Genomic DNA, 19269 nt, shown 5'->3' with positions numbered 1-19269 from the left:
CCAGCATGAGTGGCCAAACTTAGTTGGCCCTTGATGCTGACATACGACGGAACCGGCTTGGAGAGTTTCATCCTCAGGACCCGCACCCCGTTTGGAATCCCGGGGAAAAAGTTCTTCCAAACGTCGTCCGTAATAGTCAGCACCTCTCCAAATTGCGCCATTCCGTCGGCGATCTCGTTGTTTGGCATTCCCGGTGGAAGGTCGTGGACCCGGACGTCAACGGCATTGTCGTCAACGTATATCGGGATACGGAAACACTTCTCACCTGAACGGATTGTGTGCTTCATGTTGTTGTCTGCTGCTGCTTTGGTGGCTGTTGCTAGGTCAGCCATTTCGATGAGGACGCCGTTCCGGGTGTTGTGCAGTTGGAGGCACTTAATCCCGGCAGGTTCGAGGCCCATGCTTTTCTCCACAAATGCTTTCACGGAGTCCAACGGTGGGCGGGCAGGGAGGACACCAAAGTCCACGAAGATCGTGTTTTTTCGATTAGAACTCATTGTTGAGCCTAGCCGAAAACAAACGAATTTGCAGCGAATAGGTAACACGTCTGATAGGCACTGCGTATTGCTGCCGAATTTTGAGTATTTTATTCGAAAATACGTAGTTTTGTGAAAAATTAGAGTATTTTCTAAAAATGTTGTTATTACATTCGAAATGTATGAAAAAATCCCGATTGTTCGATACCCACATTGCAATAACAATATATTTTTGGTTTCTTTAGAGAAAAAAATGCATTTTCGAAATATAGGAAAAATACGTATTTTTGAGAAAAGTTTCATGAAATAATAATTTTAATGGATAGCTGACATCATCCCAATTTTAAAACACTATAATTTTTTGATGTTTGCATGATTTTTCGTACGATTAAAGCTAATGTCTCCCATATAGCCAAAATCCCATAAGCTCTGTGCCTCGGTTTTGCATCCCCCATATGCGGTGCTAAACCGAGGCATGACTGTAGCACCACGACGTCGAAGTATTGTGTCCATTTGAATGCAACTATACATAAGATTAAAAAAAAATATTTTCGAGGAGAAACAATCAAAATCAAATTATTCGCTCTACAGCATTGCCTTGGCGTTCTCGATTGCGAGATTTCTACTCGAAACTAAGTGTCCGAAGGCTTGATTGTTGAGGCAATTGCAAACCTCGTTTTACACCTTAGCTTCCATCCACCCCGGGATTTGAACAGACGACATTTGGATTGTTAGTCCAACTGCCTACCAGCGACCCCACCGAGACAGGACCCGGGGAGACGACTCCTGCACCTCGACTGAGCTAACGACCTAACCTTTTTAGGTTAGTCCGGGCCAACATTTACTTCCCGTCCGACGGAAGGCGTGATCAGACAAATCTCGTCTCGAAAAATGCCACCGGGACCGTCTGGAATCGAACCCAAGCCGACTGGGTGAGAGGCAACCACGCTTAGAATATTTTGTTCAAAATCATGAAATGCACCTTCCACAAATGAACAAACACAAAAAGAGACACACCCCCGAAACCATAAACTAAAAACTAGAAAATTTCCACCTCGATCATCGCCGCCAGAGGTGCACAGTGCAAAGTTTTCCACGCGCTGCTTTTGTAAAACTTTTACTGTTATTTCCAGTGCCGCTTTCTCTAGTTGCATTTCCCAAAAGCTCGCATTTTTCGTCTCCCTCCCCAAAGCTTTTTTTTGTTGTCTCTACTAAGCTGTGTGGGTGAGATTTTTTGGCTACCTCTTTTTCGCTCTTTCTCTGTAATTTATTGTTTGCCATTTTGTTCTCGGATTTCCCGGTTGTTGTTGGTGGTGGAGGTCGGATTTAGTGGCGGAAGGATTCACTACTTTCCCCCTCTTTAGAAGGGGAAGCCATTGTGTGCCACTTTAGTTTGGATGGTGGTGTCCCCTTAACGTTTGTGGTGCTGGTCTCGGGTTTTGGTTCTAACACATAAATTGTAAGCCTTTGTTCTTTGGGCGTTTCGGATTCCTCGCCGTTTTTTTTTTCGAGGATGCATTTCCCGGAGTGTTACATTTTGTTAAATGTGGGAAACTTTTTTTTTAATTTCCCTTCAAGCATATCCTGCTTCCTCGTTGGAGGTAGTTTCAAATTATTTACGAGAATTTGAGAAACGTCACATGCAGTCGCACAAAAGCAGCTCGGGAAGGCGTTTTACAGTGGGTGGGCGGGCGTTGTTAGCGTCATCAGGACTCCTGGGTTCTGCTGGGCAAGAAGAGCGGCTAGATTTTTGTCCTGGCCGGTGGTTGTTTGTTACAAAACATAGCTGAGCTGGGCCATGAAAAAATGTCGGTGGAGATTGTTGTTGAAGGAATTTCGCAATTATAAGTTTTGAATAGTAACCGGTTGGGGCATTGTTGGAAACGTTGTTAATGGAATGGAAAGTTCCAAGAAGGGTTTTGCTTGACAATGGAACACTTGAAATGCGATGATTCGAATGATATTTTGCCATTTAGAAAAGATTTGATTGTCCCCCGGTAGAATCCTCCCGGTAGAACAGTCTGGTCAAACCAGAAAGTTGATTTAGAGCCAGGATAGTTATTAGGGTCATGTCTTGTATGAAAGAAATTTGAAATCAATGTTTTCAAAATATTCAAACAAAATGTATCACAAAATATTCTATGCATGAAGACTTTTTCATAAAACATTAAACAATATACAACCAATTTCCAAAGATTCTCTGCCAAGTTGAATAAAAACGACGAGTCGACGATGTCGTACTATTTTGTCGCACGTCGCTTTTTGACGTTCCGAGAAAAACGCGTTATGATAATTGACATTGAAAAAAATAAAAAACTAAATAGATCATACAATGTAAACAATAACAAACACGTTTTGTTTGGCTGGCCATTTTATGCAATGTCCCAAAGTTTGGTTGAATTTGGTTGCTGGAGTCCCGAGTTATAATTACGAATGTCTACGGTAGTCGGGCATGTACGTGTGTCAAACGCGTTCTGATCTGAAATCTCTTTGGCCAGTTGTCGCACTTACTGCAATTTTCAGAGTGTGTCAAGATAGCACGACAAGATTTAAAATTCTTTCATATGAAAACACGGAGTTTTTTTTAATATCTCTGATATGTATGCAATTTTGGGGACCTGTGAAGATCAAAAGGTGAGGCATTGAGGGCTTAACTTAATTTTGCACAAAATGCACGTGTCACTAGATAGCACGACAACGATGGAGTGCTGAAAACTTCGATTTTTTTTTAGCCTGAATACACAAGAATTGAAAAGCAGCTATGGAGAGGTTATTTGGACGTATTTCTTTGTCTTCTAAAAAAAAACTTGTACCGGATTGTTGGAGACTTTTTAAAAGAAGGGGAGGGGGGGTTGAAGGGGTTTATATACCGTCATTAGGGGTGACATTGGGCCTGGGGGTGAGATTGGGTCATACAAAAATGCTGAAATTTATGTGACCCAATGTCACCCCTGTTAACGGTATAGCTATGTTTTAATGTCAATTTTTTCTTAGGATCTCTGTGACAATTAAATATAGACTGAAAAGGGATAGAATACTTGCAACAATATTTAGGAAGCATGACATTTTCATTTTTTGAAACTATTCAAATTTATAAGAATGTACAACTCTCTAAAATATTCCAACGATTTTTAGGGTCATCTACTAAAAAAATAATAATAAAAAATGTTTAGAAGTCAACCTTTTTTAATGAATTGCTCATGTTTGAAAGACTGGAAAAGCTCACAAAAATATTATTATCGTCAAGAATATATTGTTTTGAAAAATTCGCCGGTAACATTTCAAAAGGCATCATGTACATTTTTACACTTTCTGGGTTATTGCATATTCTAAAAGTACTCCTAATAAGCTACCTCTCCACCAAAAATGAGCAAAAGTTACTTCAGTAAAGTCTGTTTAATCATGATTTGAAATAAAGTAACAAAATCTCTGCCATCAGCAGTCCCTGTTTATATAGCCCTGTCAACCTGTCAAACAAAAGACTACATGAACCTCGTGACGAAAAAAAAAGCATAATGAAAAAAGCGCCATGTACATTCGGCGAAGAAAAACGAATCATAACAAAGCGTCCCCCTCAATGACAGCAGGGTGATATAAACGTTGATGATTTCAAAAGAAGTTTTTTTTGTTTTTCTCAAATAAAATTTCGGAAATAATGTTTTATTGAATTTGGATGATCAAGTATCAATAAAAGCAACGTTTTTCCTCGTTTGTTATCATAAGAACATCTTATTTTGCTTTTATGTTAAAATGGGAATTGAAAATGGATGCTCTACATTCAAATGCGTTTTTCTCAAAAAGGATGGTGTGTACATGATGCTTTTTGAAATGTTGGCATCGAATTTAAATAAACATTCAAAATATTTTAGAAGGTCAACTTTTGTTTAAAGGAGCTGCTCATGTTTGATAAAACTTACAAGAATATTACGACAAACAAGAAAAGGTTGTTTTTAAAAATAAAATAAACACTTGAAAAATATTTAAGAATTCGAACTTATTTTGGAAGAACTGCTCATGTTTGAAAAAAATTACATCTTCTTTAAAAATTGTTTGGAAGTTATTCTGTTTATTTGGAAAAATGATCATTACTAAAAGGATGAATAAAGTATAGATAAACTCACAGAAAAACAATCAGATTTTTTGGAAAGAAAATATTTTTTGAAGAATTTTGTAGCAGTTTTTAATTATAATTATTTGCTTAATTTTTTCACATTCGACCTTTTGTTCTATCGATGTTTTTTTCCATTCGACCTTTTGTCTACTTTTGACCTTTTGTCCATTCGACCTTATGTCTTTCGACCTTTTGTCGCACATCCTTTTGCAACAAATTTCATAATATTTTTTTTGCAATGCTTAAAAATAATCTTTGAAATAGTTTTTCAAAAAGATGGTTAAAGGATTTATAGGATATATGAACAAATTATCAGTGAACTAACAACTAAAAAAGTAAACCTGAAATCTGTCTAGCAGTGCATGCTCAGGAAACTAATCTTTCCACAGTTTCACAGAAAAAAATCCTAATCCGCTTAGGACAGAAAGGTGGCTTTGCCAACCATCTCTGACCAACAGCAACAACAACTTGGCTTCTCGGATCGACAAATTACAAAATTTCCAGTTCTCCGAACTTGGCTTCCGAAGCTGGCAGCAAAACGCTCGCCCTTTTTATGGCCGCTCTGGTAACCTGTTAGTTTCCCGGAAGCTCAGAATAAGCTGGGTGAATGTCATTCTGTAACTCCCCTCCCTCTGCTTGAAATTGCCCGAGCAACAGAAGAGCTGTTTCATGTAATGGATGGAGCAATCATTAAAATCTCATTAACTTCTCTTCGCGGCGTGCAATTACGGTTTAATTAGCTCGAAATCGTGCGTCACCGTCGGGGTGGTTCTCGTCAAAGGGTGGCCCGTGGAGCTATTCCAGGGGTCAAAGTTGAAACTTTCAGGAAGTTTACATGTTTTCGAAATGGTTTGCTCAACAATCACAATTAGGTTGAGCTTCTTACACCAACACAATCCTCTTCACGTCCAAAGGCAATTTTACTTCCTGTGTCTGCCTGTCAACTGGAGTTCCACTGGACTGCAACCTTCCGAGACCTTGTCCAAACCCTGCTGGCTGTGTGTGTGTATCGTGACAAGTGATGCGAAACGAAACAGAAGCAATATTATGCTGACCGAGTTCTGCAAGAGCTTCTTCCGAGCAAATTATGCTGCTGCTGCTCCGTCCTGTCTAGTAGCTGGAAGAATGTTGTGCCAACCAACCGAGTCCGAGAGCAACTTCAGCGAAGGATGGAGGTGGGGGGAAGTTGCGATCATCATTTACATATTCCGGCCCAGTGAGTTTATTATCTGGCCAATAAATATGCAAATACAGTGAGTCTTCGAGCTTCTTCCACCCCTCGTCGCATCAACAACAACATCATCATCATCATCATCGCCATCATCATCTGATGGTATCACCCACCACCATCGCACCATCGAATGGAGAGGGTGAATCCCCTGGAGAGGCAAACTCTCTGCACAGACAAAAGGGGCCAATCGAAAGGTGCGCCACCGAATCGATGAACAATCAAAGACCTAATCATACACGCCGTTACACGTGTGCTGCTCATCGGTGGGGAAGAAAAGAGGTCTCTCGATTGGTTCCGGATGGAGTGGTCTGGTCGGCACTCTGGGTCTCGAGGTTGGTGCAGTGATTTTCCGTACCGGTGGATTTGTAGAGTGAAACGAGCGGGTTCGAAAAGTGGTGTTTTGAATGCTGTGTTTACAATATCATTTGTAAGGAAAATTCTCGTATGTTCGACAATCGACAGGTTAAGAATGCGGGGCTTTTTCCATTTAACATTGAGATTCTCAACAAATTATTATGCAAAACTTTTGTTGGAAACATTCAGGTTCTCTTTCGGGCTCACTTCACTTGATCAAAAAGATTGATGATTGAATTAAAATTTGTAGAAATATTACTTCTGAAAGAAAAGGAAGTAGGAAAAAATCAGGATTTCTAAGCGTCCCCTTGACCAGGGTGATATCGAAAAAAAAATCCTTCAAAATAATGTCTTAAAGGTACGGAATGTGTTTGTGAGCATTATTATATATGTTTAAAAAAATTATGTTCGCAAGCGTCAAACCTGGCACAAATATTTTTTTGGATCTTTCAAAGTGCTTAAGAGCGAGTTTTTCACCAATGTGAAACAGGTCGTATCGAGGTGCTCCGATTTAGATAAAACATTCAGCGTTCGTTTGTCTATACATGAGATGAACTCATGCCAAATATGATCCCTGAGAAGGTTCAAAAAACATGAAAAATCATAAAATTGATCCCATTTGCGTAAAACTTGATCAATGCCAACTCTCTTAAATTCATTCGAAAGGTCTTTTGAAGCACTTTAATGGCATACGTAACGAAGTGCATGCGACTTAAAAAACAATCAAAAATAAAATAAATTTTGTAAATTAAACTGTTTTATATAAATACTGAACAATAAAAAACATTTTTATTAAATTTAAGACAGCTCTGACTCCGATTCCGACTCCGGGTTCTAAAAAATGTTTGGCTCCGACTCCAGCTCTTAAAATTAAGCCGACTCCGGCTCCGACTCCGACTCCAGCTTTGGCGAGTTTTGACGACTTCGACTCCGACTCTGACTCCAGGTCCCCAAAAAAAACCCGACTTTACCGACTCCGGCTCCGACTCCGACTCCACAGCCCTGCAACAAACAACAAACAACAAACAACAAACAACAAACAACAAACAACAAACAACAAACAACAAACAACAAACAACAAACAACAAACAACAAACAACAAACAACAAAAAACAAACAACAAACAACAAACAACAAACAACAAACAACAAACAACAAACAACAAACAACAAACAACAAACAACAAACAACAAACAACAAACAACAAACAACAAACAACAAACAACAAACAACAAACAACAAACAACAAACAACAAACAACAAACAACAAACAACAAACAACAAACAACAAACAACAAACAACAAACAACAAACAACAAACAACAAACAACAAACAACAAACAACAAACAACAAACAACAAACAACAAACAACAAACAACAAACAACAAACAACAAACAACAAACAACAAACAACAAACAACAAACAACAAACAACAAACAACAAACAACAAACAACAAACAACAAACAACAAACAACAAACAACAAACAACAAACAACAAACAACAAACAACAAACAACAAACAACAAACAACAAACAACAAACAACAAACAACAAACAACAAACAACAAACAACAAACAACAAACAACAAACAATTTTATTTTGCAAAAAATAGAACAGCTACCTTAATAGTCAAAATGAGTGTGAAGAATAATTAATGACTTGACTGCTTGTAAAGAATCATACATTTATAAGAAGTAATATTATGTTTCAAATCAGCGTATTTGCATAGTGAGTAAAATTCATGCTACACACCCAAAAACTGCTTTTAAATTTGTCTCTGTGACCAACTCGAGGGAATATGTTTGGGTATAGCTTTGGCGCATAATGTTGAAAAAAAAAACCAAAAAAAAAATATGTTTACCATAACAAATAACTGTATTTAGAATAACTTTTATGTTTTTGATTAAGTGGTTACATATATGTAAAATATTCACTAAAAAGATGATTTTCAATCACTCCTGATGGTTTCATGAAGATATTTCGTGACTGAACTAAGAAAGATACGATTCAAGTTCACATTTTTGCCATGCGCAAAGCGAACTGTCAAACTTTGTGAACGTTTGATTCACGGGTGCCACGATATCTCGAGATGGGATGGACCAAATTGGCTAAAATTTGGGGTGAAGACTCCCAAGACATAACCCGTGTGCATGTGCATGACGAAGCCCGATTTTTAAATTTAGCTTTAAAAAAAAAACAAAAACTGACGATTTTTTATATGAAAAACTAACTTAATCCACCTATGTGGTTGGAGCCTTCCTCACAACAATGGCTGTACACAAGTTTCATCTATTTTTTAGATCCGGCTTCCAAAAAGTACATCGATATCACTTAAGTGGCCATATCTCGAGACAGGGTTGCCAGATCTTCAATGTTTTGGGCTCGTTGGAAAGGTCTTTTGGTAACCTAACCAACGATGGGTCGGATGATGGACCCGGACATAGTTTACATACATTTAAGTGAGATCCGGCTGCAAAAAAATACATCAATATCACTTAAGAGGCCATATCTCGAGACAGGGTTGCCAGATGTTCAATGTTTTAGACTCGTTGGAAAGGTATTGTGATAACCTAACTAACAATGGGTCGGATGGTGGATCCGGACATAGTTTACATACAGTTAAGTGAGATCCGGCTTCAAAAAAGTACATCAATATCACTTAAGTAGCCATATCTCGAGACAGGGTTGCCAGATCTTCAATGTTTTGTAACTCATTGGAAAGGTTTTTTGATAACCTAACCATCAATAGGTCGGATGGTGGATCCGGACATAGTTAACATACATTTAAGTGAGATCCGGCTTCGAAAAAATACATCAATATCACTTAAGAGGCCATATCTCGAGACAGGGTTGCCAGATATTCAATGTTTTAGACTCGTTGGAAAGGTATTTTGATAACCTAACCAACAATAGGTCGGATGGTGGATCCGGACATAGTTTACATACATTTAAGTGAGATTCGGCTTCAAAAAAGTACATCAATATCACTTAAGTGGCCATGTCTCGAGACAGGGTTGCCAGATCTTCAATGTTTTGGACTCATTGGAAAGGTTTTTTGATAACCTAACCAACGATAGGTCGGATGGTGGATCCGGACATAGTTTACATACATTTAAGTGAGATTTGGCTTCAAAAAAGTACATCAATATCACTTAAGGGGCCATATCTCGAGACAGGGTTGCCAGATCTTCAATGTTTTAGACTCGTTGGAAAGGTATTTTGATAACCTAATTAACGATGGGTCCGATGATGGACCCGGACATAGTTTACATACAGTTAAGTGAGATCCAAATATATGTGAAAACACATTTTTATACATAACTTTTGAACTACTTATCGAAACTTCAATCTGTATAAAACTCGATCTATGGGACCCTAAAGCAAGTCGAATGCAACAAGTTCGGGTCAAATCGGTTCAGCCAGTGCCGAGAAACATGAGCTAGTTTGTTGGTCACATACATACATACACACACACATACACACACAGACATTTGTTCAGTTTTCGATTCTGAGTCGATATGTATACATGAAGGAGGGTCTAAGACGATTTTATACGAAGTTCATTTTTAGAGCAGGATTATAGCCTTACCTCAGTGAGGAAGGCAAAACATAAAAAAATATTTTTATATATTTTTTTAAATAAACTTTTTGAAAATCGGCCTTCGATATGCCCACAGGACTGGTTAAATGAGTCATCACCAAATTGCTAACTTAAAATAGCTATATCTCGGCAATGGTACATCCAAATGTTCATATTTATTTTGTTAATAGATCAAAATATATATTTAAATGCCCAGCAAAAAAACTTAAAAAAAAGTTTAAATGTACCAACCCCTGACATTTTTGACGGGTTACATGTATGTAACCCCTTAAATGAATGAATTCATTGAATTTAACTTTCAAATCTAACTTCTTGAGTTTTTTTACCTGAAGCACTGAGTTTTCAAATTTTTGAAACGCTCTCTTCCGCCCTGGAAAACAAGAGGCAAAAAAAATAAAAACCTTTAAGCTTTCAAAACAATTTAAAGTACATGCCTCTGTGTTTATAACCATTTGTAACATGTTTGAGTCAGAAACACATTTCTGAGTTTTTTTTTGAATTTTTGCTGTACAGTTCCGCAAAAAAATGATTTTTTAAAAACGAGAGATTGCTAGCAGACCGTACCGTTTCTTTAATTTTATGTTTTTTTGGCCAGAAAGGGTTTCTATTTTATTTTCAAATGATGTAACAATTTTTTCCCAATGAAAGAGCAAAATTCCTAGTTGTGAATTCATCAAAAATAAATATTATCTGATATAAATCTCAAGATAAAATTTAAAGACGAGCTGTTCAGCTGATTAAATCAAGTTAGGTTCTTTAATATATTTTTTGTAAAGTTTAAATTACATTGTTGCCAAAAAGTTACGAGAATGCTTTTCCTTGAATTTCGAGAATTCCCGGGAAATTTTAAAATTTAATTCAAGTTCACATATTTTTTTTTTACGCTTTAAACTCTTTCCATGGCTCTTCATATGGGAAACCCCGTTTTTTTCGTGTGCCCGTGTATGGTCGGTACCAAAGCGCCCTCCCATGTTTATTCATTGCAGGTTTCTGAAAGAACAGAAACGTCAGGTTCTTTTTGAAAGCAATTCAAAATCATCTACAAATTACCAATCAATGTCCAGTCCAGCAGCAGACGTCAGCTCCCAACATCGCCGGAAGTGTTCCATTACCGCTCGTAATAACAAACACTACCTTCCATTTTCTCCCCTTGAGAGAACCAGAGGGTGTCATTTCACTCCGTTACTTCCTCTGCTCCATGAATAGTAACGCTACCCCTAGGGCAAATTAACAAGAAAAAGCAGGAAGAGGAAGTTATTGTACCACGTTCCGTAATCAACAAACTATGTTTATGCTTTGCGTTGCATGAAATCTCCAACCAAACCACCCCGCTCTCTTTTCCAACTAACCATGAAGTTGTGAAAACAAATTTATTATAATTATTACTTGTGGAAACACTACTGCTGCTGCACTCACACATGCTGCACTTCGGAAAAGCTTTTTCCCTTGTGCGAGCGTCTGAGAGAGCGGGAGGAAAAACAACTCCTTGATTAAGCTCTACCAACTAACTAAAGAGAGGCGGAAGAAGGATGAAAGGGAAAACGGAAGTGTGAACAAACTTTGTGCTGCAGAGTGCATGTTGACGTTTGCACAGGAGGAAATTGTAATAAACTGCAATTTTTATTTGTTTGTTTGGCACTAGCTCGTTGCACTCTCGTTGCAGCTTGCAGCAAGTGGATCGCGTCGCGTCGTCGTCGTCGTTCATTCTGGTAGAGTGAGGTGAAGTAAAACTTGCCGAGTTGGTACAATTTTTCACGTTTGATGTGGCTCATTTCCGGTTGGCTCCCGGCACTTGGCACTCAACCCCGACGAACGTAAAGCAAAGTTTGATTAGTTGAGACGTTTTTGAGCACGCTGAAGTTGACGGAAACTTGAAGTGTGACTGAAATGAGTGATTTACATCAAGGGTGCTTGATGTAATGCGCGGGTTGAGTTTTAAGCTTGAAGCAAGTTTGTAACCTAAAATTTACTGAGAAACAGGCAGAATTTATATGTGGCAAGAGAACAAATTGTGTCTGATATCAGTATTTGAATAATTGTGTTTTTCTATACTATCGTTTTTCGAAACTGCCTATTTCTCAATAATAAATTACAATTACATTTGTTTATTTAAATGATAATCAATTCTTGCCACGAACCGAAAAATTTATAATCCTCTGAAAATCCAATTTTGTGTTAAATTCGTTCCACATTTCAATCCATCCCAAAAAGGCCCCCCACCCTTTTACTTCACCCAAATCTGATAATGTACAACATTTATATCGCATCCTGATCCTTCCATTATACTCCACACCACACCCAGAGCCCAACAAAAGGATTATCCTTGTAAATGTCATTTTGTCTTCTCTCTTATCATCGCCCAAACGAACAAACGAACAAAAAAATGGCCCAGGTCGGGACATTTCCGGCCAATCCCATCATTCACCTGACGTGGCGTGGCCAAGGTCGTCATCGTCGGAGCGCGCTCGGGACGAAATTCAAATCTATTCCCGTGCATAAATCACGGTGGGACCGGGTGGTACGCGCCGGGTTTCACAGTTTAATGAAAAGTGGGATAACTTTATCTGTTTCTCACCCGACGAAGCTTACTCCGCTCACTACTGGTTTCCAACGGAATTCTCGCAATATTTGAGCCATTCTTTTCATTTTGATCGTCCGCCAGTTTCCACCTGACCGAGCTTTCCACTTCTGTCGGGAGGGTCCACGGTCCTGTTTCATCAACCGAGAGCATTCGAGGAAAAAGAATGGTGCCTTACAGGGAACAGTTGGCTAAATGTTTTAATGAATAGACCAGAACAATGAAAAATTAAAATAAAATAAAACAAAAACTCGCAAAAATCGATATTTTTTTTTGGGATTTTAAAAATATTTTTTGTTTGACTAAAACTTTGTAGGGGCCTTCAATAACGGAACTAAGAACGGAATTTCTGATGAAAATCAGAATTTTTAGCTTTGGGGCCATCCACAAACCACGCGGACATTTTTTTGGAAATCCCAACCCCTCCCCCCTCGTGGACAATTGTGCATACAAAAAAAATATTTTTGTATCGAGGGTGGACAATCGCCATACCCCCTAAAGTGTCAACGTGGTTTATGGATGGTCCCTTTACAAAATTGAATCTAAATTGCAAAATCTCAAATTGGATTGCACTTACTCTCCAATTCGTTGAAGGGGTTACATACATTCAAATTGGCAAAAAGTTCATGTTGGATGGTTTTTGCGCTCACTTGACTTTTTTTTAATCTGTTTTCAGAGGATTAATTAATGTATTTTTATGTATTAACAAACAAATTTAAAGACATTTGGTTGTATTTTTGCCGAGATATAATTATTTGAGCTTAAATCGTCTCATACTCAGTTCAATCATGGAAATTCTTCAAGAATCTTTCAGGAGAGATTGAAAATAATCTTTTAAGTCGATAAGACAAATTTTCTTAATTATGAAATTTTGTGATTTTCTACATGTATTTAACACCTTAAAAGTTTTCAAAAAATGACCGTTGTTAATTTTTTTTTTTGAAGCACTGGTGGCTTTATGAGAGGGTTGAAGCCTGAATACAGGATATTCAAAAAAAAATTAATCAAAGAAAAACAAGAAATTTACGGCATTTAAATTTAAAAAAATCATGTCATTTAAAAAATTACAAAATTGGAGAAAAACTATAAAATATAGGAAATCCGTGTTTATGAAATTCAAGACATTCACGATATTTAAAAAAAAAAACTAACTTAATCCACTTATGTGGTTGGAGCCTTCCTCACTCATTATCAACAGTAGCTGTACACAACTTTCATCTATTTTTTAGATCCGGAATAAAACGTATATAAATATCACTTAAGTGGCCATATCTCGAGACAGGGCAGCCAGATCTTCAATGTTTTGGACTCGTTGGAAAGGTCTTTTGATAACCTAACCAACGATGGGTCGGATGATTGACCCGGACTTAGTTTACATACATTTGAGTGAGATCCGGTATCCAAAAAGAACATAAATGTCACTTAAGAGCGAGTTTTTCACCAATGTGTAACAGGTCGTATCGAGGTGCTCCGATTTGGATGAAACTTTCAGCGTTTGTTTGTCTATACATGAGATGAACTCATGCCAAATATGAGCCCTCTACGACAAAGGGAAGTGGGGTAAAACGGGCTTTGAAGTTTGAGGTCCAAAAAACCTAAAAAATCTTAAAATTGCTCGCATTTCCGTAAAACTTCATCAATTCCAACTCTCTTAGATGCATTCGAAAGGCCTTTTGAAGCACTTCAAAATGTGCCATAGACATCCAGGATTGGTTCGACTTTTTCTCTTAGCTTTTGCAAATTACTGTCAAAAATGGTTTTTTTTTAAACCTTAATATCTTTTTGCAACAGCTTCCAACACCCATACTCCCATCGGTCAAAAGATAGGTAATTACATGGACTATAAGCCTACGGTGTTAACTTTTTGGCCAATCGCTGTTTTTCTCATAGTTTTTCGATTTTTCTAGAACAAACATTTTACAACGTTAGTTTTTGCCCTGTAGGCCGCCATAATGTCACTTTTTGGTCTCAATTTTGTCATATTCGGAATCCTCGGACAATTTCACGTAAGTTAGAGGTATTGAAGTTATAAATTTGATTGGAAAAATTGCCATTTAGAATGAATTAAAATATTTTTTAACAATTTGTTGGATTAGGGGTAAAACAGGTTTTCGCCTACTTTATACAGCATTTGACGTATTGATCACAGTGTAAATAAGATCTACAGTCGATTCTTCGGCTGTCGATCTTCTCGATATCAATATTGCTCAATCTATCGATGAATTCTTCAGTCCCTTCATACTGCATACTTCGATTGGCTTTATTCCTCGATATTTTCTCTTGCTTGAAGGATCTCTTCCTCGACGGTCCCTTGGATTCTGTTTGCTTTGAAAATCTCTTCCGGTTGTCAATATTGTCACTATCTCATGGCTTGCATAGACATTTTTCTTTGCGAAACGAAGCTTTGAAGGGTGTTTGACATCAGTTTGTTTTTGTTTGCTGGACGTTGCCAAGATTCTCTCCCATAGCTGGGTATCCAGAAAAAAGTATTTTCAATCGAGTCTTCATTTTGCATCGTTTTGTAAACTGATGATTCTCTTCCTCGACGGTCCCTTGGATATTGACAACCAGAGAGTCGACTGTATTTCTTTTTTCAAAAATGTTTTATTCAATTATTTTTTAAATCAAATTTGCAACTCCAATACTACTAACTTACGTGAAATTGTCCGAGGATTCCGAATATGACAAAAATTGAGACCAAAAAGTGCCGCTAAGGCGGCCTACAGGGCAAAACCAAACGTTGTAAAATATTTGTTCTAGAAAAATCGAAAAACTATGAGAAAAACTGCGATTGGCCAAAAAGTTATTTCCGTAGGCTTATAGTCCATGTAATTACCTATCTTTTGACCTATGGTAGTATGGGTGTTGGAGGCTGTTGCAAAAAGATATTAAGGTTTTAAAAAAATCCATTTTTGACAGTAATTTGCAAAAGCTAAGAGAAAAAGTCGAACCAATCCTGGATGTCTATGGCACATTTTGAAGTGCTTCAAAAGGCCTTTCGAATGCATCTAAGAGAGTTGGAATTGATGAAGTTTTACGGAAATGCGAGCAATTTTAAGATTTTTTAGGTTTTTTGGACCTCAAACTTCAAAGCCCGTTTTACCCCACTTCCCTTTGTCGTAGAGGGCTCATATTTGGCATGAGTTCATCTCATGTATAGACAAACAAACGCTGAAAGTTTCATCCAAATCGGAGCACCTCGATACGACCTCTAGAACAAACCGAGCAATATTTACAAATACTGCCTCTTAAGTGACCATAACTCGAGACAGGGTTGCCAGATCTTCAATGTTTTGGACTCGTTGGAAAGGTCTTTTGATAACCTAACCAACGATGGGTCGGATGGTGGATCCGGAAATAGTTTACATACATTTAAGTGAGATCCGGCTTCTAAAAAGTACATAAATGTCACATAAGTGACCATATCTCGAGACAGGGTTGCCAGATCATCAATATTTTGGACCCGTTGGAAAGGTCTTTTGATAACCTAACCAACGATGGGTCGGATGGTGGATCCGGACATAGTTTAAATACATTTAAGTGAGATCCGGCTTCCAAAAAGTACATAAATATCACTTAAACGGATAAATCTCGAGACAGGGTTGCCAGATCTTCAATGTTTTGGACTCGTTGGACAGATTTTTTGATAACCTAACTAACGATTAGTCAGATGGCGGATCCGGACATAGTTTACATACATTTAAGTGAGATCCGGCTTCAATAAAGTACATAAATGTCACATAAGTGACCATATATCGAGACAGGGTTGCCAGATCTTCAATGTTTTGGACTCGTTGGAAAGGTCTTTTGATAACCTAACCAACGATGGGTCGGATGGTGGATCCGGAAATAGTTTACATACATTTAAGTGAGATCCGGCTTCTAAAAAGTACATAAATGTCACATAAGTGACCATATCTCGAGACAGGGTTGCCAGATCATCAATATTTTGGACCCGTTGGAAAGGTCTTTTGATAACCTAACCAACGATGGGTCGGATGGTGGATCCGGACATAGTTTAAATACATTTAAGTGAGATCCGGCTTCCAAAAAGTACATAAATATCACTTAAACGGATAAATCTCGAGACAGGGTTGCCAGATCTTCAATGTTTTGGACTCGTTGGAAAGGTCTTTTGAAAACCTAATCAACGATGGGTCGGATGGTGGATCCGGACATAGTTTTAATACATTTAAGTGAGATCCGGCTTCCAAAAAGTACATAAATATCACTTAAACGGATAAATCTCGAGACAGGGTTACCAGATCTTCATTGTTTTGGACTCGTTGGAAAGGTCTTTTGATAACCTAACCAACGATGGGTCGGATGGTGGATCCGGACATAGTTTACATACATTTAAGTGAGATCCGGATATATGTGAAAACACATTTTTATACATAACTTTTGAATTACTTATCGAAACTTCAATCTGTATAAAACTCAATCTATGGGACCCTAAACCAAGTCGAATGCAACAGGTTCGGGTCAAATCGGTTCAGCCAGTGCCGAGAAACGTGAGCTAGTTTGTTGGTCACATACATACATACACACACACATACACACACACATACACACAGAGATTTGTTCAGTTTTCGATTCTGAGTCGATATGTATACATGAAGGTGGGTCTACGACGTTTTTATGCAAAGTTCATTTTTAGAGCAGGATTATAGCCTTACCTCAGTGAGGAAGGCAAAACAGAATTTTCAATGTCACTCTGAATTTGAAAAAATCTGAAAAAAATTAAGAAAATAAATCAAATTTCAGAAATTTAAAAAAAAATACATTTTTAAGAAATTTTAGAATTCCAACAAATTTTTAATGTTCAAGAAATTCAAAAATAGGAAATAAAAAGGATCCAGAAATTCATGAAAACAAGCATTTAACAAACATAAAAAAATAAATAAAAAAAGGTAAACCAACAAAAATCTTATAACTTTTTTATTTTATTCATTTTATATATGTTTTAGGAGACTTAAAAAGCATCTTTTGGGCTAGAGTACAGGATGGTGCTAAATCTTATATCGGGGGTTTGTGATTTTTTTTGGAAAATTAAATCCAAAATATTTTTAAAAATGTATCAACATTCATTTTCAAACGCTTTTTTTTAAAATAAGCAAACAAAAATAATCTTACTACTTTTTAGTTAAGTGTACCGTTTTCAATGAATATGCATTTTATGGAAAATTTTCCGAAAAAAAACAATTGTTAGCTTATAAAAAACGTTTCATGATGGAAAAGCACACTTGCAAAACATGTTCTCGAGAAGCTGAGAAAAATTTGCTTATTTTCTTTTTTTTATTGTTGATCGTACCACCGGTTAATGAAATACTGCATCTAAAGGCTTAACATTTTGATAATTGAGTTTTTTTCCTTATTTTTCAACTCCAAATAGCTCGGAAACTATTGGTTCGACTACCAATGTTCAACAGAGAAGAGATTTACATTTTTCAATAGAAATGATTTCAAAACTTATAAATCGTGCACTTATATTTAATTACTTTAAACAAATATGGTCATGGGCTATCTTGAAGTATTGATAAAAAATGTTATGAACCTTAAAAGATACTGTAATTGTTCGGCAAACTTTTTTCTGTAATGTAATCTGATTTAATAGTTGATAAATAAGAATGCTAAAGGTTTACGAATTTATCTAAGTTGAATGGTTTCTCCAATTCTCTCAAGTAATATATAATATCCTGCATAAGAACAGTCAAATTTTAATAAACGTAAATAGAATAAAAAAATTTTGTTTAAGAAAATATGAAATTTCGTCATAAAAAATCAATTTAAAACTTTTTTGAGCAACCTTACTGCTATTGGTCGACTATACATACCAAGTTGATGATTGATCCTTCTGAAGATCGCTACAAAAAAAGACCAACAGAAGCCCCATTTGCACCCACTCCGAGGCTGTCCAGAGCACATCACATACTTTCGGGCGTGCCTGGGAATGAATTGCTTTTTTCCAGTAACTTCATTTCCACTGGTATTATGCAAATGAGTCTTGAACTAAGGGAAAAGCGCAGCTCTTTTTTTTCGTGAAAGGGTCCTCGTGGCAAAGTCCAGGGACATGTCCTGGGAAAAGTTTGGTCCACCAAAGTTTGGGTGGAAATGGCTCGTTATGTATTCTTTGCGTGGTTCCTGGGTTCTTGCTGGGGTAGCCCAAAATTGGTCCTGTCCTTTTTCCCCTTCCTTGCAACGCTGGTTCCCAGTATTTGCATTAATCATTCCAGCGGACAAAGGTTGAACTCTGAGGCCAAAACTTAAAAGTGTCCACCCTCTCTTGCCCGATGGAATGGAACTTTGGGACATGGAAATCAATTTATGTGACCCTCGCACACACTGGAATAGGAACAAATGGGAAAAGGAAATGGATTTTTGGTGTCGTAGGCTTTTGCAAACATTAATTTATCATGGATGTGTGCTGGGCATTTGGACGTGACCTTCTGAAATTAGATTAGCATTCGGAACTTTGTACCAGCAGTCGAGGTTTTTTTCCCGATTTCCCTGAAAATTTCTTTTAAAAAATATATAAACCTTAATTTTAAGCAAACATTTCACATTTTTTACAGCTGACATAAATTTCCCCAAAATCCCCACTTTCAGCGCCATTTCGTACACATCTCCCGTGGCAGTTTTTCATTTTCCCACGACCTTGCTCATATTGAGCATTATCCCCAATCTATCCATCCTCGCTCAGCCCACATAAACCGTAATCATTAATGCGTTTGGCCCTCGTACTTTTTATTTGCAAGAAAGCAAAAAAAAAAAATGTTAAACCTACCTTTCCTCCAACCGCAGCAGCACACGTGGAGATTGTGGTCCATAAAGATGGATCTTGATTTGGCCCACCACCAGGTTGGGTCGGCCCAGCCAAACGACCGACCAACCGCCACTCCCTTTAAAGCAAA

The sequence above is a fragment of the Culex quinquefasciatus genome, chromosome 2, assembly GCF_015732765.1.
Source record: "Culex quinquefasciatus strain JHB chromosome 2, VPISU_Cqui_1.0_pri_paternal, whole genome shotgun sequence".
Taxonomy (NCBI): Eukaryota; Metazoa; Arthropoda; class Insecta; order Diptera; family Culicidae; genus Culex; species Culex quinquefasciatus.
The sequence above is the reverse complement of the archived record's forward strand: the minus strand, read 5'-3'. Positions refer to the sequence as shown.